The sequence below is a fragment of the Syngnathus typhle genome, unplaced genomic scaffold (assembly GCF_033458585.1).
Source record: "Syngnathus typhle isolate RoL2023-S1 ecotype Sweden unplaced genomic scaffold, RoL_Styp_1.0 HiC_scaffold_185, whole genome shotgun sequence".
Classification (NCBI taxonomy): domain Eukaryota; kingdom Metazoa; phylum Chordata; class Actinopteri; order Syngnathiformes; family Syngnathidae; genus Syngnathus; species Syngnathus typhle.
The window spans coordinates 25,554-51,106 of record NW_026872091.1 but is presented as its reverse complement, the minus strand read 5'-3'; positions in this window follow the sequence as shown (position 1 = coordinate 51,106).

Genomic DNA, 25,553 nt, shown 5'->3' with positions numbered 1-25,553 from the left:
GATTTATAGACCTAACGTAGACGTTTAAAATAGGTTTATTTATAGATCTAAAATAGGTTGATTTATAGACCAGAAATAGACGTCTAAAATAGGTTGATTTTTAGATCTAGAATAGGTTGATATATAGACCTAAAATAGTCGCCTAAATTAGGTTGATTTATAGACCCTTAGGTTGATTTATAGACCTAAAGTAGACGTTTAAAATAGGTTGATTTTTAGATCTAAAATAGGTTGATATATAGACCTAAAATAGACGCCTAAATTAGGTTGATTTATAGACCCTTAGGTTGATTTATAGACCTAAAGTAGACGTTTAAAATAGGTTCATTTATAGATCTAAAATAGGTTGATTTATAGACCTAAAATAAGTTGATTTATAGACCTAAAATAGTCAAAACTAAACTGTCGAGGTAGGGTCATTCAACAAAGTTTCCCAACCCTTATTAATTTGCAAAATCTTGATCTTGGCTCAATTTACTAGACGTTTAAAATAGGTTTATTTATAGATCTAAAATAGACCAGAAATAGACGTCTAAAATAGGTTGATTTTTAGATCTAAAATAGGTTGATATATAGACCTAAAATAGACACCTAAATTAGGTTGATTTATAGACCCTTAGGTTGATTTATAGACCTAAAGTAGACGTTTAGAATAGGTTTATTTATAGATCTAAAATAGGTTGATTTATAGACCAGAAATAGACATCTAAAATAGGTTGATTTTTTAGATCTAAAATAGGTTGATATATAGACCTAAAATAGACCCCTAGATTAGGTTGATTTATAGACCCTTAGGTTGATTTATAGACCTAACGTAGACGTTTAAAATAGGTTTATTTATGGATCTAAAATAGGTTGATTTATAGACCAGAAATAGACGTCTAAAATAGGTTGATTTTTAGATCTAAAATAGGTTGATATATAGACCTAAAATAGACGCCTAAATTAGGTTGATTTATAGACCATTAGGTTGATTTATAGACCTAAAGTAGACGTTTAAAATAGGTTTATTTTTAGATCTAAAATAGGTTGATATATAGACCTAAAATAGACGATTTATAGACCAGAAACAGACGTCTAAAATAGGTTGATTTTTAGATCTAAAATAGGTTGATATATAGACCTAAAATAGACGCCTGAATTAGGTTGATTTATAGACCCTTAGGTTGATTTATAGACCTAAAGTAGACGTTTAAAATAGGTTTATTTATAGATCTAAAATAGACCAGAAATAGACGTCTAAAATAGGTTGATTTTTAGATCTAAAATAGGTTGATATATAGACCTAAAATAGACGCCTAAATTAGGTTGATTTATAGACCCTTAGGTTGATTTATAGACCTAAAGTAGACGTTTAAAATAGGTTTAATTATAGATCTCAAATAGACCAGAAATAGACGTCTAAAATAGGTTGATTTTTAGATCTAAAATAGGTTGATATATAGACCTAAAATAGACGATTTATAGACCAGAAATAGACGTCTAAAATAGGTTGATTTTTAGATCTAAAATAGGTTGATATATAGACCTAAAATAGACGCCTAAATTAGGTTGATTTATAGACCCTTAGGTTGATTTATAGACCTAAAGTAGACGTTTAAAATAGGTTTATTTTTAGATCTAAAATAGGTTGATATATAGACCTAAAATAGACGATTTATAGACCAGAAATAGACATCTAAAATAGGTTGATTTTTAGATCTAAAATAGGTTGATATATAGACCTAAAATAGACGCCTAAATTAGGTTGAATTATAGACCCTTAGGTGTATTTATAGACCTAAAGTAGACGTTTAAAATAGGTTTATTTTTAGATCTAAAATAGGTTGATATATAGACCTAAAATAGACGATTTATAAACCAGAAATAGACGTCTAAAATAGGTTGATTTTTAGATCTAAAATAGGTTGATATATAGACCTAAAATAGACGCCTAAATTAGGTTGATTTATAGACCTAAAGTAGACGTTTAAAATAGATCTAAAATAGGTTGATTTATAGACCAGAAATAGACGTCTAAAATAGGTTGATTTTTAGATCTAAAATAGGTTGATATATAGACCTAAAATAGACGCCTAAATTAGGTTGATGTATAGACCCTTAGGTTGATTTATAGACCTAAAGTAGACGTTTAAAATAGGTTTAATTATAGATCTCAAATAGACCAGAAATAGACGTCTAAAATAGGTTGATTTTTAGATCTAAAATAGGTTGATATATAGACCTAAAATAGACGATTTATAGACCAGAAATAGACGTCTAAAATAGGTTGATTTTTAGATCTAAAATAGGTTGATATATAGACCTAAAATAGACGCCTAAATTAGGTTAATTTATAGACCCTTAGGTTGATTTATAGACCTAAAGTAGACGTTTAAAATAGGTTTAATTATAGATCTCAAATAGACCTAAAGTAGACGTTTAAAATAGGTTTATTTTTAGATCTAAAATAGGTTGATATATAGACCTAAAATAGACGATTTATAGACCAGAAATAGACATCTAAAATAGGTTGATTTTTAGATCTAAAATAGGTTGATATATAGACCTAAAATAGACGCCTAAATTAGGTTGAATTATAGACCCTTAGGTTGATTTATAGACCTAAAGTAGACGTTTAAAATAGGTTTATTTTTAGATCTAAAATAGGTTGATATATAGACCTAAAATAGACGATTTATAAACCAGAAATAGACGTCTAAAATAGGTTGATTTTTAGATCTAAAATAGGTTGATATATAGACCTAAAATAGACGCCTAAATTAGGTTGATTTATAGACCTAAAGTAGACGTTTAAAATAGATCTAAAATAGGTTGATTTATAGACCAGAAATAGACGTCTAAAATAGGTTGATTTTTAGATCTAAAATAGGTTGATATATAGACCTAAAATAGACGCCTAAATTAGGTTGATGTATAGACCCTTAGGTTGATTTATAGACCTAAAGTAGACGTTTAAAATAGGTTTAATTATAGATCTCAAATAGACCAGAAATAGACGTCTAAAATAGGTTGATTTTTAGATCTAAAATAGGTTGATATATAGACCTAAAATAGACGATTTATAGACCAGAAATAGACGTCTAAAATAGGTTGATTTTTAGATCTAAAATAGGTTGATATATAGACCTAAAATAGACGCCTAAATTAGGTTGATTTATAGACCCTTAGGTTGATTTATAGACCTAAAGTAGACGTTTAAAATAGGTTTATTTTTAGATCTAAAATAGGTTGATATATAGACCTAAAATAGACGATTTATAGACCAGAAATAGACGTCTAAAATAGGTTGATTTTTAGATCTAAAATAGGTTGATATATAGACCTAAAATAGACGCCTAAATTAGGTTGAATTATAGACCCTTAGGTTGATTTATAGACCTAAAGTAGACGTTTAAAATAGGTTTATTTATAGATCTAAAATAGACCAGAAATAGACGTCTAAAATAGGTTGATTTTTAGATCTAAAATAGGTTGATATATAGACCTAAAATAGACGCCTAAATTAGGTTGATTTATAGACCCTTAGGTTGATTTATAGACCTAAAGTAGACGTTTAAAATAGGTTTATTTATAGATCTAAAATAGACCAGAAATAGACGTCTAAAATAGGTTGATTTTTGGATCTATAATAGGTTGATATATAGACCTAAAATAGACACCTAAATTAGGTTGATTTATAGACCCTTAGGTTGATTTATAGACCTATAGTAGACGTTTAAAATAGGTTTATTTATAGATCTAAAATAGGTTGATTTATAGACCAGAAATAGACGTCTAAAATAGGTTGATTTTTTAGATTTAAAATATGTTGATATATAGACCTAAAATAGACGCCTATATTAGGTTGATTTATAGACCCTTAGGTTGATTTATAGACCTAACGTAGACATTTAAAATAGGTTTATTTATAGATCTAAAATAGGTTGATTTATAGACCAGAAATAGACGTCTTAAATAGGATGATTTTTAGATCTAAAATAGGTTGATATATAGACCTAAAATAGACGCCTAAATTAGGTTGATTTATAGACCCTAAAGTAGACGTTTAAAATAGGTTTATTTATAGATCTAAAATAGACCAGAAATAGACGTCTAAAATAGGTTGATTTTTAGATCTAAAATAGGTTGATATATAGACGTAATATAGACGCCTAAATTAGGTTGATTTATAGACCCTTAGGTTGATTTATAGACCTAAAGTAGACGTTTAAAATAGATCTAAAATAGGTTGATTTATAGACCAGAAATAGACGTCTAAAGTAGGTTGATTTTTAGATCTAAAATAGGTTGATATATAGACCTAAAATAGACGCCTAAATTAGGTTGATTTATAGACCCTTAGGTTGATTTATAGACCTAAAGTAGACGTTTAAAATAGGTTTATTTATAGATCTAAAATAGGTTGATTTATAGACCAGAAATAGACGTCTAAAATAGGTTGATTTTTAGATCTAAAATAGGTTGATATATAGACCTAAAATAGACGCCTAAATTAGGTTGATTTATAGACCCTTAGGTTGATTTATAGACCTAAAGTAGACGTTTAAAATAGGTTTATTTTTAGATCTAAAATAGGTTGATATATAGACCTAAAATAGACGATTTATAAACGAGAAATAGACGTCTAAAATAGGTTGATTTTTAGATCTAAAATAGGTTGATATATAGACCTAAAATAGACGCCTAAATTAGGTTGATTTATAGACCCTTAGGTTGATTTATAGACCTAAAGTAGACGTTTAAAATAGGTTTATTTTTAGATCTAAAATAGGTTGATATATAGACCTAAAATAGACGATTTATAAACCAGAAATAGACGTCTAAAATAGGTTGATTTTTAGATCTAAAATAGGTTGATATATAGACCTAAAATAGACGCCTAAATTAGGTTGATTTATAGACCTAAAGTAGACGTTTAAAATAGATCTAAAATAGGTTGATTTATAGACCAGAAATAGACGTCTAAAATAGGTTGATTTTTAGATCTAAAATAGGTTGATATATAGACCTAAAATAGACGCCTAAATTAGGTTGATTTATAGACCCTTAGGTTGATTTATAGACCTAAAGTAGACGTTTAAAATAGGTTTAATTATAGATCTCAAATAGACCAGAAATAGACGTCTAAAATAGGTTTATTTTTAGATCTAAAATAGGTTGATATATAGACCTAAAATAGACGATTTATAGACCAGAAATAGACGTCTAAAATAGGTTGTTTTTTTAGATCTAAAATAGGTTGATATATAGACCTAAAATAGACCCCTAGATTAGGTTGATTTATAGACCCTTAGGTTGATTTATAGACCTAACGTAGACGTTTAAAATAGGTTTATTTATAGATCTAAAATAGGTTTATTTTTAGATCTAAAATAGGTTGATATATAGACCTAAAATAGACGCCTAAATTAGGTTGATTTATAGACCATTAGGTTGATTTATAGACCTAAAGTAGACGTTTAAAATAGGTTTATTTTTAGATCTAAAATAGGTTGATATATAGACCTAAAATAGACGATTTATAGACCAGAAATAGACGTCTAAAATAGGTTGATTTTTAGATCTAAAATAGGTTGATATATAGACCTAAAATAGACGCCTAAATTAGGTTGATTTATAGACCCTTAGGTTGATTTATAGACCTAAAGTAGACGTTTAAAATAGGTTTATTTATAGATCTAAAATAGACCAGAAATAGACGTCTAAAATAGGTTGATTTTTAGATCTAAAATAGGTTGATATATAGACCTAAAATAGACGCCTAAATTAGGTTGATTTATAGACCCTTAGGTTGATTTATAGACCTAAAGTAGACGTTTAAAATAGGTTTAATTATAGATCTCAAATAGACCAGAAATAGACGTCTAAAATAGGTTGATTTTTAGATCTAAAATAGGTTGATATATAGACCTAAAATAGACGATTTATAGACCAGAAATAGACGTCTAAAATAGGTTGATTTTTAGATCTAAAATAGGTTGATATATAGACCTAAAATAGACGCCTAAATTAGGTTGATTTATAGACCCTTAGGTTGATTTATAGACCTAAAGTAGACGTTTAAAATAGGTTTATTTTTAGATCTAAAATAGGTTGATATATAGACCTAAAATAGACGATTTATAGACCAGAAATAGACATCTAAAATAGGTTGATTTTTAGATCTAAAATAGGTTGATATATAGACCTAAAATAGACGCCTAAATTAGGTTGAATTATAGACCCTTAGGTTGATTTATAGACCTAAAGTAGACGTTTAAAATAGGTTTATTTTTAGATCTAAAATAGGTTGATATATAGACCTAAAATAGACGATTTATAAACCAGAAATAGACGTCTAAAATAGGTTGATTTTTAGATCTAAAATAGGTTGATATATAGACCTAAAATAGACGCCTAAATTAGGTTGATTTATAGACCTAAAGTAGACGTTTAAAATAGATCTAAAATAGGTTGATTTATAGACCAGAAATAGACGTCTAAAATAGGTTGATTTTTAGATCTAAAATAGGTTGATATATAGACCTAAAATAGACGCCTAAATTAGGTTGATTTATAGACCCTTAGGTTGATTTATAGACCTAAAGTAGACGTTTAAAATAGGTTTAATTATAGATCTCAAATAGACGTCTAAAATAGGTTTATTTTTAGATCTAAAATAGGTTGATATATAGACCTAAAATAGACGATTTATAGACCAGAAATAGACGTCTAAAATAGGTTGATTTTTTAGATCTAAAATAGGTTGATATATAGACCTAAAATAGACGCCTAGATTAGGTTGATTTATAGACCCTTAGGTTGATTTATAGACCTAACGTAGACGTTTAAAATAGGTTTATTTATAGATCTAAAATAGGTTGATTTATAGACCAGAAATAGACGTCTAAAATAGGTTGATTTTTAGATCTAAAATAGGTTGATATATAGACCTAAAATAGACGCCTAAATTAGGTTGATTTATAGACCCTTAGGTTGATTTATAGACCTAAAGTAGACGTTTAAAATAGATCTAAAATAGGTTGATTTATAGACCAGAAATAGACGTCTAAAATAGGTTGATTTTTAGATCTAAAATAGGTTGATATATAGACCTAAAATAGACGCCTAAGTTAGGTTGATTTATAGACCCTTAGGTTGATTTATAGACCTAAAGTAGACGTTTAAAATAGGTTTAATTATAGATCTCAAATAGACCAGAAATAGACGTCTAAAATAGGTTGATTTTTAGATCTAAAATAGGTTGATATATAGACCTAAAATAGACGATTTATAGACCAGAAATAGACGTCTAAAATAGGTTGATATATAGACCTAAAATACATGCCTAAATTAGGTTGATTTATAGACCCTTAGGTTGATTTATAGACCTAAAGTAGACGTTTAAAATAGGTTGATTTTTAGATCTAAAATAGGTTGATATATAGACCTAAAATAGACGATTTATAGACCAGAAATAGACGTCTAAAATAGGTTGATTTTTAGATCTAAAATAGGTTGATATATAGACCTAAAATAGACGCCTAAATTAGGTTGATTTATAGACCCTTAGGTTGATTTATAGACCTAAAGTAGACGTTTAAAATAGATCTAAAATAGGTTGATTATAGACCATAAATAGACGTCTAAAAAAGGTTGATTTTTAAACAAAAAATAGACGTCTAAAATAGGTTGATTTTTAAACCAAAAATAGACGTCTAAAATAGGTTGATTTTTAAACCAAAAATAGACGTCTAAAATAGGTTGATTTTTAAACCAAAATAGACGTCTAAAATAGGTTGGTTTTTAGACCAAAAATAGAAGTCTAAAAAAGGTTCATTTTTAAACCAAAAATAGACGTCTAAAAAAGGTTAATTTTTAAACCAGAAATAGACGTCTAGAATAGATTGATTTTTAGATCTAAATAGGTTGATATATAGACCTAAAATAGACACCTAAATTAGGTTGATTTATAGACCCTCAGGTTGATTTATAGACCTAAAGTAGACGTTTAAAATAGATCTAAAATAGGTTGATTTATAGACCAGAAACAGACGTCTAAAATAGGTTGATTTTTAGATCTAAATAGGTTGATATATAGACCTAAAATAGACGCCTAAATTAGGTTGATTTATAGACCCTTAGGTTGATTTATAGACCTAAAGTAGACGTTTAAAATAGATCTAAAATAGGTGATTTATAGACAAGAAATAGACGTCTAAAAAAGGTTGATTTTTAAACAAAAACAGACGTCTAAAATAGGTTGATTTTTAAACCAAAAATAGACGTCTAAAATAGGTTGATTTTTAAACCAAAAATAGACGTCTAAAATAGGTTGATTTTTAAACCAAAATAGACGTCTAAAAAAGGTTGATTTTTAAACCAAAAATAGACGTCTAGAATAGATTGATTTTAGATCTAAAATAGGTGATATATAGACCTAAAATAGACACCTAAATTAGGTTGATTTATAGACCCTTAGGTTGATTTATAGACCTAAAGTAGACGTTCAAAATAGGTTTATTTATAGATCTAAAATAGGTTGATTTATAGACAAGAAATAGACGTCTAAAATAGGTTGATTTTTTAGATCTAAAATAGGTTGATATATAGACCTAAAATAGACGCCTAGATTAGGTTGATTTATAGACCTAACGTAGACGTTTAAAATAGGTTTATTTATAGATCTAAAATAGGTTTATTTATAGACCAGAAATAGACGTCTAAAATAGGTTGATTTTAGATCTAAAATAGGTTGATATATAGACCTAAAATAGACGCCTAAATTAGGTTGATTTATAGACCCTTAGGTTGATTTATAGACCTAAAGTAGACGTTTAAAATAGGTTTAATTATAGATCTCAAATAGACCAGAAATAGACGTCTAAAATAGGTTGATTTTTAGATCTAAAATAGGTTGATATAGACCTAAAATAGACGATTTATAGACCAGAAATAGACGTCTAAAATAGTTTGATATACAGACCTAAAATAGACGCCTAAATTATGTTGATTTATAGACCCTTAGGTTGATTTATAGACCTAAAGTAGACGTTTAAAATAGGTTGATTTTTTAGATCTAAAATAGGTTGATATATAGACCTAAAATAGACGCCTAGATTAGGTTGATTTATAGACCCTTAGGTTGATTTATAGACCTAACGTAGACGTTTAAAATAGGTTTATTTATAGATCTAAAATAGGTTGATTTATAGACCAGAAATAGACGTCTAAAATAGGTTGATTTTTAGATCTAAAATAGGTTGATATATAGACCTAAAATAGACGCCTAAATTAGGTTGATTTATAGACCCTTAGGTTGATTTATAGACCTAAAGTAGACGTTTAAAATAGGTTTAATTATAGATCTCAAATAGACCAGAAATAGACGTCTAAAATAGGTTGATTTTTAGATCTAAAATAGGTTGATATAGACCTAAAATAGACGATTTATAGACCAGAAATAGACGTCTAAAATAGTTTGATATACAGACCTAAAATAGACGCCTAAATTATGTTGATTTATAGACCCTTAGGTTGATTTATAGACCTAAAGTAGACGTTTAAAATAGGTTGATTTTTTAGATCTAAAATAGGTTGATATATAGACCTAAAATAGACGCCTAGATTAGGTTGATTTATAGACCCTTAGGTTGATTTATAGACCTAACGTAGACGTTTAAAATAGGTTTATTTATAGATCTAAAATAGGTTGATTTATAGACCAGAAATAGACGTCTAAAATAGGTTGATTTTTAGATCTAAAATAGGTTGATATATAGACCTAAAATAGACGCCTAAATTAGGTTGATTTATAGACCCTTAGGTTGATTTATAGACCTAAAGTAGACGTTTAAAATAGGTTGATTTTTAGATCTAAAATAGGTTGATATATAGACCTAAAATAGACGCCTAAATTAGTTTGATTTATAGACCCTTAGGTTGATTTATAGACCTAAAGTAGACGTTTAAAATAGGTTTATTTATAGATCTAAAATAGGTTGATTTATAGACCTAAAATAAGTTGATTTATAGACCTAAAATAGTCAAAACTAAACTGTCGAGGTAGGGTCATTCAACAAAGTTTCCCAACCCTTATTAATTTGCAAAATCTTGATCTTGGCTCAATTTACTAGACGTTTAAAATAGGTTTATTTATAGATCTAAAATAGACCAGAAATAGACGTCTAAAATAGGTTGATTGTTAGATCTAAAATAGGTTGATATATAGACCTAAAATAGACACCTAAATTAGGTTGATTTATAGACCCTTAGGTTGATTTATAGACCTAAAGTAGACGTTTAAAATAGGTTTATTTATAGATCTAAAATAGGTTGATTTATAGACCAGAAATAGACGTCTAAAATAGGTTGATTTTTTAGATCTAAAATAGGTTGATATATAGACCTAAAATAGACGCCTAGATTAGGTTGATTTATAGACCCTTAGGTTGATTTATAGACCTAACGTAGACGTTTAAAATAGGTTTATTTATAGATCTAAAATAGGTAGATTTATAGACCAGAAATGGACGTCTAGAATAGGTTGATTTTTAGATCTAAAATAGGTTGATATATAGACCTAAAATAGACGCCTAAATTAGGTTGATTTATAGACCCTTAGGTTGATTTATAGACCTAAAGTAGACGTTTAAAATAGATCTAAAATAGGTTGATTTATAGACCAGAAATAGACGTCTAAAATAGGTTGATTTTTTAGATCTAAAATAGGTTGATATATAGACCTAAAATAGACGCCTAGATTAGGTTGATTTATAGACCCTTAGGTTGATTTATAGACCTAACGTAGACGTTTAAAATAGGTTTATTTATAGATCTAAAATAGGTTGATTTATAGACCAGAAATAGACGTCTAAAATAGGTTGATTTTTAGATCTAGAATAGGTTGATATATAGACCTAAAATAGACGCCTAAATTAGGTTGATTTATAGACCCTTAGGTTGATTTATAGACCTAAAGTAGACGTTTAAAATAGGTTTATTTATAGATCTAAAATAGGTTGATTTATAGACCTAAAATAAGTTGATTTATAGACCTAAAATAGTCAAAACTAAACTGTCGAGGTAGGGTCATTCAACAAAGTTTCCCAACCCTTATTAATTTGCAAAATCTTGATCTTGGCTCAATTTACTAGACGTTTAAAATAGGTTTATTTATAGATCTAAAATAGACCAGAAATAGACGTCTAAAATAGGTTGATTTTTAGATCTAAAATAGGTTGATATATAGACCTAAAATAGACACCTAAATTAGGTTGATTTATAGACCCTTAGGTTGATTTATAGACCTAAAGTAGACGTTTAAAATAGGTTTATTTATAGATCTAAAATAGGTTGATTTATAGACCAGAAATAGACGTCTAAAATAGGTTGATTTTTTAGATCTAAAATAGGTTGATATATAGACCTAAAATAGACCCCTAGATTAGGTTGATTTATAGACCCTTAGGTTGATTTATAGACCTAACGTAGACGTTTAAAATAGGTTTATTTATGGATCTAAAATAGGTTGATTTATAGACCAGAAATAGACGTCTAAAATAGGTTGATTTTTAGATCTAAAATAGGTTGATATATAGACCTAAAATAGACGCCTAAATTAGGTTGATTTATAGACCATTAGGTTGATTTATAGACCTAAAGTAGACGTTTAAAATAGGTTTATTTTTAGATCTAAAATAGGTTGATATATAGACCTAAAATAGACGATTTATAGACCAGAAACAGACGTCTAAAATAGGTTGATTTTTAGATCTAAAATAGGTTGATATATAGACCTAAAATAGACGCCTAAATTAGGTTGATTTATAGACCCTTAGGTTGATTTATAGACCTAAAGTAGACGTTTAAAATAGGTTTATTTATAGATCTAAAATAGACCAGAAATAGACGTCTAAAATAGGTTGATTTTTAGATCTAAAATAGGTTGATATATAGACCTAAAATAGACGCCTAAATTAGGTTGATTTATAGACCCTTAGGTTGATTTATAGACCTAAAGTAGACGTTTAAAATAGGTTTAATTATAGATCTCAAATAGACCAGAAATAGACGTCTAAAATAGGTTGATTTTTAGATCTAAAATAGGTTGATATATAGACCTAAAATAGACGATTTATAGACCAGAAATAGACGTCTAAAATAGGTTGATTTTTAGATCTAAAATAGGTTGATATATAGACCTAAAATAGACGCCTAAATTAGGTTGATTTATAGACCCTTAGGTTGATTTATAGACCTAAAGTAGACGTTTAAAATAGGTTTATTTTTAGATCTAAAATAGGTTGATATATAGACCTAAAATAGACGATTTATAGACCAGAAATAGACATCTAAAATAGGTTGATATATAGACCTAAAACAGACGCCTAAATTAGGTTGAATTATAGACCGTTAGGTTGATTTATAGACCTAAAGTAGACGTTTAAAATAGGTTCATTTTTAGATCTAAAATAGGTTGATATATAGACCTAAAATAGACGATTTATAAACCAGAAATAGACGTCTAAAATAGGTTGATTTTTAGATCTAAAATAGGTTGATATATAGACCTAAAATAGACGCCTAAATTAGGTTGATTTATAGACCTAAAGTAGACGTTTAAAATAGATCTAAAATAGGTTGATTTATAGACCAGAAATAGACGTCTAAAATAGGTTGATTTTTAGATCTAAAAAAGGTTGATATATAGACCTAAAATAGACGCCTAAATTAGGTTGATTTATAGACCCTTAGGTTGATTTATAGACCTAAAGTAGACGTTTAAAATAGGTTTATTTATAGATCTAAAATAGGTTGATTTATAGACCTAAAATAAGTTGATTTATAGACCTAAAATAGTCAAAACTAAACTGTCGAGGTAGGGTCATTCAACAAAGTTTCCCAACCCTTATTAATTTGCAAAATCTTGATCTTGGCTCAATTTACTAGACGTTTAAAATAGGTTTATTTATAGATCTAAAATAGACCAGAAATAGACGTCTAAAATAGGTTGATTTTTAGATCTAAAATAGGTTGATATATAGACCTAAAATAGACACCTAAATTAGGTTGATTTATAGACCCTTAGGTTGATTTATAGACCTAAAGTAGACGTTTAAAATAGGTTTATTTATAGATCTAAAATAGGTTGATTTTTTAGATCTAAAATAGGTTGATATATAGACCTAAAATAGACCCCTAGATTAGGTTGATTTATAGACCCTTAGGTTGATTTATAGACCTAACGTAGACGTTTAAAATAGGTTTATTTATTGATCTAAAATAGGTTGATTTATAGACCAGAAATAGACGTCTAAAATAGGTTGATTTTTAGATCTAAAATAGGTTGATATATAGACCTAAAATAGACGCCTAAATTAGGTTGATTTATAGACCATTAGGTTGATTTATAGACCTAAAGTAGACGTTTAAAATAGGTTTATTTTTAGATCTAAAATAGGTTGATATATAGACCTAAAATAGACCCCTAGATTAGGTTGATTTATAGACCCTTAGGTTGATTTATAGACCTAACGTAGACGTTTAAAATAGGTTTATTTATTGATCTAAAATAGGTTGATTTATAGACCAGAAATAGACGTCTAAAATAGGTTGATTTTTAGATCTAAAATAGGTTGATATATAGACCTAAAATAGACGCCTAAATTAGGTTGATTTATAGACCATTAGGTTGATTTATAGACCTAAAGTAGACGTTTAAAATAGGTTTATTTTTAGATCTAAAATAGGTTGATATATAGACCTAAAATAGACGATTTATAGACCAGAAACAGACGTCTAAAATAGGTTGATTTTTAGATCTAAAATAGGTTGATATATAGACCTAAAATAGACGCCTAAATTAGGTTGATTTATAGACCCTTAGGTTGATTTATAGACCTAAAGTAGACGTTTAAAATAGGTTTATTTATAGATCTAAAATAGACCAGAAATAGACGTCTAAAATAGGTTGATTTTTAGATCTAAAATAGGTTGATATATAGACCTAAAATAGACGCCTAAATTAGGTTGATTTATAGACCCTTAGGTTGATTTATAGACCTAAAGTAGACGTTTAAAATAGGTTTAATTATAGATCTCAAATAGACCAGAAATAGACGTCTAAAATAGGTTGATTTTTAGATCTAAAATAGGTTGATATATAGACCTAAAATAGACGATTTATAGACCAGAAATAGACGTCTAAAATAGGTTGATTTTTAGATCTAAAATAGGTTGATATATAGACCTAAAATAGACGCCTAAATTAGGTTGATTTATAGACCCTTAGGTTGATTTATAGACCTAAAGTAGACGTTTAAAATAGGTTTATTTTTAGATCTAAAATAGGTTGATATATAGACCTAAAATAGACGATTTATAGACCAGAAATAGACATCTAAAATAGGTTGATTTTTAGATCTAAAATAGGTTGATATATAGACCTAAAATAGACGCCTAAATTAGGTTGAATTATAGACCCTTAGGTTGATTTATAGACCTAAAGTAGACGTTTAAAATAGGTTTATTTTTAGATCTAAAATAGGTTGATATATAGACCTAAAATAGACGATTTATAAACCAGAAATAGACGTCTAAAATAGGTTGATTTTTAGATCTAAAATAGGTTGATATATAGACCTAAAATAGACGCCTAAATTAGGTTGATTTATAGACCAGAAATAGACGTCTAAAACAGGTTGATTTTTAGATCTAAAATAGGTTTATTTTTAGATCTAAAATAGGTTGATATATAGACCTAAAATAGACGATTTATAAACCAGAAATAGACGTCTAAAATAGGTTGATTTTTAGATCTAAAATAGGTTGATATATAGACCTAAAATAGACGCCTAAATTAGGTTGATTTATAGACCAGAAATAGACGTCTAAAACAGGTTGATTTTTAGATCTAAAATAGGTTGATATATAGACCTAAAATAGACGCCTAAATTAGGTTGATTTATAGACCCTTAGGTTGATTTATAGACCTAAAGTAGACGTTTAAAATAGGTTTAATTATAGATCTCAAATAGACCAGAAATAGACGTCTAAAATAGGTTTATTTTTAGATCTAAAATAGGTTGATATATAGACCTAAAATAGACGATTTATAGACCAGAAATAGACGTCTAAAATAGGTTGTTTTTTTAGATCTAAAATAGGTTGATATATAGACCTAAAATAGACCCCTAGATTAGGTTGATTTATAGACCCTTAGGTTGATTTATAGACCTAACGTAGACGTTTAAAATAGGTTTATTTATAGATCTAAAATAGGTTTATTTTTAGATCTAAAATAGGTTGATATATAGACCTAAAATAGACGCCTAAATTAGGTTGATTTATAGACCATTAGGTTGATTTATAGACCTAAAGTAGACGTTTAAAATAGGTTTATTTTTAGATCTAAAATAGGTTGATATATAGACCTAAAATAGACGATTTATAGACCAGAAATAGACGTCTAAAATAGGTTGATTTTTAGATCTAAAATAGGTTGATATGTAGACCTAAAATAGACGCCTAAATTAGGTTGATTTATAGACCCTTAGGTTGATTTATAGACCTAAAGTAGACGTTTAAAATAGGTTTATTTATAGATCTAAAATAGACCAGAAATAGACGTCTAAAATAGGTTGATTTCTAGATCTAAAATAGGTTGATATATAGACCTAAAATAGACGCCTAAATTAGGTTGATTTATAGACCCTTAGGTTGATTTATAGACCTAAAGTAGACGTTTAAAATAGATCTAAAATAGGTTGATTTATAGACCAGAAATAGACGTCTAAAATAGGTTGATTTTTAGATCTAAAATAGGTTGATATATAGACCTAAAATAGACGCCTAAATTAGGTTGATTTATAGACCCTTAGGTTGATTTATAGACCTAAAGTAGACGTTTAAAATAGGTTGATTTTTAGATCTAAAATAGGTTGATTTATAGACCTAAAATAGACGCCTAAATTAGGTTGATTTATAGACCCTTAGGTTGATTTATAGACCTAAAGTAGACGTTTAAAATAGGTTTATTTATAGATCTAAAATAGGTTGATTTATAGACCTAAAATAAGTTGATTTATAGACCTAAAATAGTCAAAACTAAACTGTCGAGGTAGGGTCATTCAACAAAGTTTCCCAACCCTTATTAATTTGCAAAATCTTGATCTTGGCTCAATTTACTAGACGTTTAAAATAGGTTTATTTATAGATCTAAAATAGACCAGAAATAGACGTCTAAAATAGGTTGATTTTTAGATCTAAAATAGGTTGATATATAGACCTAAAATAGACACCTAAATTAGGTTGATTTATAGACCCTTAGGTTGATTTATAGACCTAAAGTAGACGTTTAAAATAGGTTTATTTATAGATCTAAAATAGGTTGATTTATAGACCAGAAATAGACGTCTAAAATAGGTTGATTTTTTAGATCTAAAATAGGTTGATATATAGACCTAAAATAGACCCCTAGATTAGGTTGATTTATAGACCCTTAGGTTGATTTATAGACCTAACGTAGACGTTTAAAATAGGTTTATTTATGGATCTAAAATAGGTTGATTTATAGACCAGAAATAGACGTCTAAAATAGGTTGATTTTTGGATCTAAAATAGGTTGATATATAGACCTAAAATAGACGCCTAAATTAGGTTGATTTATAGACCATTAGGTTGATTTATAGACCTAAAGTAGACGTTTAAAATAGGTTTATTTTTAGATCTAAAATAGGTTGATATATAGACCTAAAATAGACGATTTATAGACCAGAAATAGACGTCTAAAATAGGTTGATTTTTAGATCTAAAATAGGTTGATATATAGACCTAAAATAGACGCCTAAATTAGGTTGATTTATAGACCCTTAGGTTGATTTATAGACCTAAAGTAGACGTTTAAAATAGGTTTATTTATAGATCTAAAATAGACCAGAAATAGACGTCTAAAATAGGTTGATTTTTAGATCTAAAATAGGTTGATATATAGACCTAAAATAGACGCCTAAATTAGGTTGATTTATAGACCCTTAGGTTGATTTATAGACCTAAAGTAGACGTTTAAAATAGGTTTAATTATAGATCTCAAATAGACCAGAAATAGACGTCTAAAATAGGTTGATATATAGACCTAAAATAGACCCCTAGATTAGGTTGATTTATAGACCCTTGGGTTGATTTATAGACCTAACGTAGACGTTTAAAATAGGTTTATTTATAGATCTAAAATAGGTTGATTAATAGACCAGAAATAGACGTCTAAAATAGGTTGATTTTTAGATCTAAAATAGGTTGATATATAGACCTAAAATAGACGCCTAAATTAGGTTGATTTAAAGACCCTTAGGTTGATTTATAGACCTAAAGTAGACGTTTAAAATAGGTTTAATTATAGATCTAAAATAGACCAGAAATAGACGTCTGAAATAGGTTGATTTTTAGATCTAAAATAGGTTGATATATAGACCTAAAATAGGTTGATTTATAGACCAGAAATAGACGTCTAAAATAGGTTGATTTTTAGATCTAAAATAGGTTGATATATAGACCTAAAATAGACGCCTAAATTAGGTTGATTTATAGACCCTTAGGTTGATTTATAGACCTAAAGTAGACTTTTAAAATAGGTTTAATTATAGATCTAAAATAGACCAGAAATAGACGTCTAAAATAGGTTGATTTTTAGATCTATAATAGGTTGATATATAGACCTAAAATAGACACCTAAATTAGGTTGATTTATAGACCCTTAGGTTGATTTATAGACCAGAAATAGACGTCTAAAATAGGTTGATTTTATAGATTTAAAATAGGTTGATATAGACCTAAAATAGACGCCTATATTAGGTTGATTTATAGACCCTTAGGTTGATTTATAGACCTAACGTAGACGTTTAAAATAGGTTTATTTATAGATCTAAAATAGGTTGATTTATAGACCAGAAATAGACGTCTAAAATAGGTTGACTTTTAGATCTAAAATAGGTTGATATATAGACCTAAAATAGACGCCTAAATTAGGTTGATTTATAGACCCTTAGGTTGATTTATAGACCCTAAAGTAGACGTTTAAAATAGGTTTATTTATAGATCTAAAATAGACCAGAAATAGACGTCTAAAATAGGTTGATTTTTAGATCTAAAATAGGTTGATATATAGACCTAAAATAGACGCCTAAATTAGGTTGATTTATAGACCCTTAGGTTGATTTATAGACCTAAAGTAGACGTTTAAAATAGGTTTAATTATAGATCTCAAATAGACCAGAAATAGACGTCTAAAATAGGTTTATTTTTAGATCTAAAATAGGTTGATATATAGACCTAAAATAGACGATTTATAGACCAGAAATAGACGTCTAAAATAGGTTGATTTTTTAGATCTAAAATAGGTTGATATATAGACCTAAAATAGACGCCTAGATTAGGTTGATTTATAGACCCTTAGGTTGATTTATAGACCTAACGTAGACGTTTAAAATAGGTTTATTTATAGATCTAAAATAGGTTGATTTATAGACCAGAAATAGACGTCTAAAATAGGTTGATATATAGACCTAAAATAGACGCCTAAATTAGGTTGATTTATAGACCCTTAGGTTGATTTATAGACCTAAAGTAGACGTTTAAAATAGATCTAAAATAGGTTGATTTATAGACCAGAAATAGACGTCTAAAATAGGTTGATTTTTAGATCTAAAATAGGTTGATATATAGACCTAAAATAGACACCTAAGTTAGGTTGATTTATAGACCCTTAGGTTGATTTATAGACCTAAAGTAGACGTTTAAAATAGGTTTAATTATAGATCTCAAATAGACCAGAAATAGACGTCTAAAATAGGTTGATTTTTAGATCTAAAATAGGTTGATATATAGACCTAAAATAGACGACTTATAGACCAGAAATAGACGTCTAAAATAGGTTGATTTTTAGATCTAAAATAGGTTGATATATAGACCTAAAATACATGCCTAAATTAGGTTGATTTATAGACCCTTAGGTTGATTTATAGACCTAAAGTAGACGTTTAAAATAGGTTGATTTTTAGATCTAAAATAGGTTGATATATAGACCTAAAATAGACGATTTATAGACCAGAAATAGACGTCTAAAATAGGTTGATTTTTAGATCTAAAATAGGTTGATATATAGACCTAAAATAGACGCCTAAGTTAGGTTGATTTATAGACCCTTAGGTTGATTTATAGACCTAAAGTAGACGTTTAAAATAGGTTTAATTATAGATCTCAAATAGACCAGAAATAGACGTCTAAAATAGGTTTATTTTTAAATCTAAAATAGGTTGATATATAGACCTAAAATAGACGATTTATAGACCAGAAATAGACGTCTAAAATAGGTTGATTTTTTAGATCTAAAATAGGTTGATATATAGACCTAAAATAGACGCCTAGATTAGGTTGATTTATAGACCCTTAGGTTGATTTATAGACCTAACGTAGACGTTTAAAATAGGTTTATTTATAGATCTAAAATAGGTTGATTTATAGACCAGAAATAGACGTCTAAAATAGGTTGATTTTTAGATCTAAAATAGGTTGATATATAGACCTAAAATAAACGCCTAAATTAGGTTGATCTATAGACCCTTAGGTTGATTTATAGACCTAAAGTAGACGTTTAAAATAGATCTAAAATAGGTTGATTTATAGACCAGAAATAGACGTCTAAAATAGGTTGATTTTTAGATCTAAAATAGGTTGATATATAGACCTAAAATAGACGCCTAAGTTAGGTTGATTTATAGACCCTTAGGTTGATTTATAGACCTAAAGTAGACGTTTAAAATAGGTTTAATTATCGATCTCAAATAGACCAGAAATAGACGTCTAAAATAGGTTGATTTTTAGATCTAAAATAGGTTGATATATAGACCTAAAATAGACGATTTATAGACCAGAAATAGACGTCTAAAATAGGTTGATTTTTAGATCTAAAATAGGTTGATATATAGACCTAAAATACATGCCTAAATTAGGTTGATTTATAGACCCTTAGGTTGATTTATAGACCTAAAGTAGACGTTTAAAATAGGTTGATTTTTAGATCTAAAATAGGTTGATATATAGACCTAAAATAGACGCGTAATTAGGTTGATTTATAGACCCTTAGGTTGATTTATAGACCTAAAGTAGACGTTTAAAATAGGTTTATTTATAGATCTAAAATAGGTTGATTTATAGACCTAAAATAAGTTGATTTATAGACCTAAAATAGTCAAAACTAAACTGTCGAGGTAGGGTCATTCAACAAAGTTTCCCAACCCTTATTAATTTGCAAAATCTTGATCTTGGCTCAATTTACTAGACGTTTAAAATAGGTTTATTTATAGATCTAAAATAGACCAGAAATAGACGTCTAAAATAGGTTGATTGTTAGATCTAAAATAGGTTGATATATAGACCTAAAATAGACACCTAAATTAGGTTGATTTATAGACCCTTAGGTTGATTTATAGACCTAAAGTAGACGTTTAAAATAGGTTTATTTATAGATCTAAAATAGGTTGATTTATAGACCAGAAATAGACGTCTAAAATAGGTTGATTTTTTAGATCTAAATTAGGTTGATATATAGACCTAAAATAGACACCTAGATTAGGTTGATTTATAGACCCTTAGGTTGATTTATAGACCTAACGTAGACGTTTAAAATAGGTTTATTTATAGATCTAAAATAGGTTGATTTATAGACCAGAAATAGACGTCTAAAATAGGTTGATTTTTAGATCTAAAATAGGTTGATATATAGACCTAAAATAGACGCCTAAATTAGGTTGATTTATAGACCCTTAGGTTGATTTATAGACCTAAAGTAGACGTTTAAAATAGATCTAAAATAGGTTGATTTATAGATCTAAAATAGACGTCTAAAATAGGTTGATTTTTAGATCTATAATAGGTTGATATATAGACCTAAAATAGACACCTAAATTAGGTTGATTTATAGACCCTTAGGTTGATTTATAGACCTATAGTAGACGTTTAAAATAGGTTTATTTATAGATCTAAAATAGGTTGATTTATAGACCAGAAATAGATGTCTAAAATAGGTTGATTTTTTAGATTTAAAATAGGTTGATATATAGACCTAAAATAGACGCCTATATTAGGTTGATTTATAGACCCTTAGGTTGATTTATAGACCTAACGTAGACGTTTAAAATAGGTTTATTTATAGATCTAAAATAGGTTGATTTATAGACCAGAAATAGACGTCTAAAATAGGATGATTTTTAGATCTAAAATAGGTTGATATATAGACCTAAAATAGACGCCTAAATTAGGTTGATTTATAGACCCTTAGGTTGATTTATAGACCCTAAAGTAGACGTTTAAAATAGGTTTATTTATAGATCTAAAATAGACCAGAAATAGACGTCTAAAATAGGTTGATTTTTAGATCTAAAATAGGTTGATATATAGACGTAATATAGACGCCTAAATTAGGTTGATTTATAGACCCTTAGGTTGATTTATAGACCTAAAGTAGACGTTTGAAATAGATCTAAAATAGGTTGATTTATAGACCAGAAATAGACGTCTAAAATAGGTTGATTTTTAGATCTAAAATAGGTTGATATATAGACCTAAAATAGACGCCTAAATTAGGTTGATTTATAGACCCTTAGGTTGATTTATAGACCTAAAGTAGACGTTTAAAATAGGTTTATTTATAGATCTAAAATAGGTTGATTTATAGACCAGAAATAGACGTCTAAAATAGGTTGATTTTTAGATCTAAAATAGGTTGATATATAGACCTAAAATAGACGCCTAAATTAGGTTGATTTATAGACCCTTAGGTTGATTTATAGACCTAAAGTAGACGTTTAAAATAGGTTTATTTTTAGATCTAAAATAGGTTGATATATAGACCTAAAATAGACGATTTATAAACCAGAAATAGACGTCTAAAATAGGTTGATTTTTAGATTTAAAATAGGTTGATATATAGACCTAAAATAGACGCCTAAATTAGGTTGATTTATAGACCCTTAGGTTGATTTATAGACCTAAAGTAGACGTTTAAAATAGGTTTATTTTTAGATCTAAAATAGGTTGATATATAGACCTAAAATAGACGATTTATAAACCAGAAATAGACGTCTAAAATAGGTTGATTTTTAGATCTAAAATAGGTTGATATATAGACCTAAAATAGACGCCTAAATTAGGTTGATTTATAGACCTAAAGTAGACGTTTAAAATAGATCTAAAATAGGTTGATTTATAGACCAGAAATAGACGTCTAAAATAGGTTGATTTTTAGATCTAAAATAGGTTGATATATAGACCTAAAATAGACGCCTAAATTAGGTTGATTTATAGACCCTTAGGTTGATTTATAGACCTAAAGTAGACGTTTAAAATAGGTTTATTTATAGATCTAAAATAGGTTGATTTATAGACCAGAAATAGACGTCTAAAATAGGTTGATTTTTAGATCTAAAATAGGTTGATATATAGACCTAAAATAGACGCCTAAATTAGGTTGATTTATAGACCCTTAGGTTGATTTATAGACCTAAAGTAGACGTTTAAAATAGGTTTATTTTTAGATCTAAAATAGGTTGATATATAGACCTAAAATAGACGATTTATAAACCAGAAATAGACGTCTAAAATAGGTTGATTTTTAGATCTAAAATAGGTTGATATATAGACCTAAAATAGACGCCTAAATTAGGTTGATTTATAGACCTAAAGTAGACGTTTAAAATAGATCTAAAATAGGTTGATTTATAGACCAGAAATAGACGTCTAAAATAGGTTGATTTTTAGATCTAAAATAGGTTGATATATAGACCTAAAATAGACGCCTAAATTAGGTTGATTTATAGACCCTTAGGTTGATTTATAGACCTAAAGTAGACGTTTAAAATAGGTTTAATTATAGATCTCAAATAGACCAGAAATAGACGTCTAAAATAGGTTTATTTTTAGATTTAAAATAGGTTGATATATAGACCTAAAATAGACGATTTATAGACCAGAAATAGACGTCTAAAATAGGTTGATTTTTTTAGATCTAAAATAGGTTGATATATAGACCTAAAATAGACCCCTAGATTAGGTTGATTTATAGACCCTTAGGTTGATTTATAGACCTAACGTAGACGTTTAAAATAGGTTTATTTATAGATCTAAAATAGGTTTATTTTTAGATCTAAAATAGGTTGATATATAGACCTAAAATAGACGCCTAAATTAGGTTGATTTATAGACCATTAGGTTGATTTATAGACCTAAAGTAGACGTTTAAAATAGGTTTATTTTTAGATCTAAAATAGGTTGATACATAGACCTAAAATAGACGATTTATAGACCAGAAATAGACGTCTAAAATAGGTTGATTTTTAGATCTAAAATAGGTTGATATATAGACCTAAAATAGACGCCTAAATTAGGTTGATTTATAGACCCTTAGGTTGATTTATAGACCTAAAGTAGACGTTTAAAATAGGTTTATTTATAGATCTAAAATAGACCAGAAATAGACGTCTAAATAGGTTGATTTTTAGATCTAAAATAGGTTGATATATAGACCTAAAATAGACGCCTAAATTAGGTTGATTTATAGACTCTTAGGTTGATTTATAGACCTAAAGTAGACGTTTAAATAGGTTTAATTATAGATCTCAAATAGACCAGAAATAGACGTCTAAAATAGGTTGATTTTTAGATCTAAAATAGGTTGATATATAGACCTAAAATAGACGATTTATAGACCAGAAATAGACGTCTAAAATAGGTTGATTTTTAGATCTAAAATAGGTTGATATATAGACCTAAAATAGACGCCTAAATTAGGTTGATTTATAGACCTAAAGTAGACGTTTAAAATAGGTTTATTTTTAGATCTAAAATAGGTTGATATATAGACCTAAAATAGACGATTTATAGACCAGAAATAGACATCTAAAATAGGTTGATTTTTAGATCTAAAATAGGTTGATATATAGACCTAAAATAGACGCCTAAATTAGGTTGATTTATAGACCCTTAGGTTGATTTATAGACCTAAAGTAGACGTTTAAAATAGGTTTATTTTTAGATCTAAAATAGGTTGATATATAGACCTAAAATAGACGATTTATAAACCAGAAATAGACGTCTAAAATAGGTTTTTTAGATCTAAAATAGGTTGATATATAGACCTAAAATAGATGCCTAAATTAGGTTGATTTATAGACCTAAAGTAGACGTTTAAAATAGATCTAAAATAGGTTGATTTATAGACCAGAAATAGACGTCTAAAATAGGTTGATTTTTAGATCTAAAATAGGTTGATATATAGACCTAAAATAGACGCCTAAATTAGGTTGATTTATAGACCCTTAGGTTGATTTATAGACCTAAAGTAGACGTTTAAAATAGGTTTAATTATAGATCTCAAATAGACGTCTAAAATAGGTTTATCTTTAGATCTAAAATAGGTTGATATATAGACCTAAAATAGACGATTTATAGACCAGAAATAGACGTCTAAAATAGGTTGATTTTTTAGATCTAAAATAGGTTGATATATAGACCTAAAATAGACGCCTAGATTAGGTTGATTTATAGACCCTTAGGTTGATTTATAGACCTAACGTAGACGTTTAAAATAGGTTTATTTATAGATCTAAAATAGGTTGATTTATAGACCAGAAATAGACGTCTAAATAGGTTGATTTTTAGATCTAAAATAGGTTGATATATAGACCTAAAATAGACGCCTAAATTAGGTTGATTTATAGACCAGAAATAGACGTCTAAAATAGGTTGATTTTTAGATCTAAAATAGGTTGATATATAGACCTAAAATAGACGCGTAATTAGGTTGATTTATAGACCCTTAGGTTGATTTATAGACCTAAAGTAGACGTTTAAAATAGGATTTATAGATCTAAAATAGGTTGATTTATAGACCTAAAATAAGTTGATTTATAGACCTAAAATAGTCAAAACTAAACTGTCGAGGTAGGGTCATTCAACAAAGTTTCCCAACCCTTATTAATTTGCAAAATCTTGATCTTGGCTCAATTTACTAGACGTTTAAAATAGGTTTATTTATAGATCTAAAATAGACCAGAAATAGACGTCTAAAATAGGTTGATTGTTAGATCTAAAATAGGTTGATATATAGACCTAAAATAGACACCTAAATTAGGTTGATTTATAGACCCTTAGGTTGATTTATAGACTAAAGTAGACGTTTAAAATAGGTTTATTTATAGATCTAAAATAGGTTGATTTATAGACCAGAAATAGACGTCTAAAATAGGTTGATTTTTTAGATCTAAAATAGGTTGATATATAGACCTAAAATAGACGCCTAGATTAGGTTGATTTATAAACCCTTAGGTTGATTTATAGACCTAACGTAGACGTTTAAAATAGGTTTATCTATAGATCTAAAATAGGTTGATTTATAGACCAGAAATAGACGTCTAAAAAAGGTTGATTTTTAGATCTAAAATAGGTTGATATATAGACCTAAAATAGACGCCTAAATTAGGTTGATTTATAGACCCTTAGGTTGCATTTATAGACCTAAA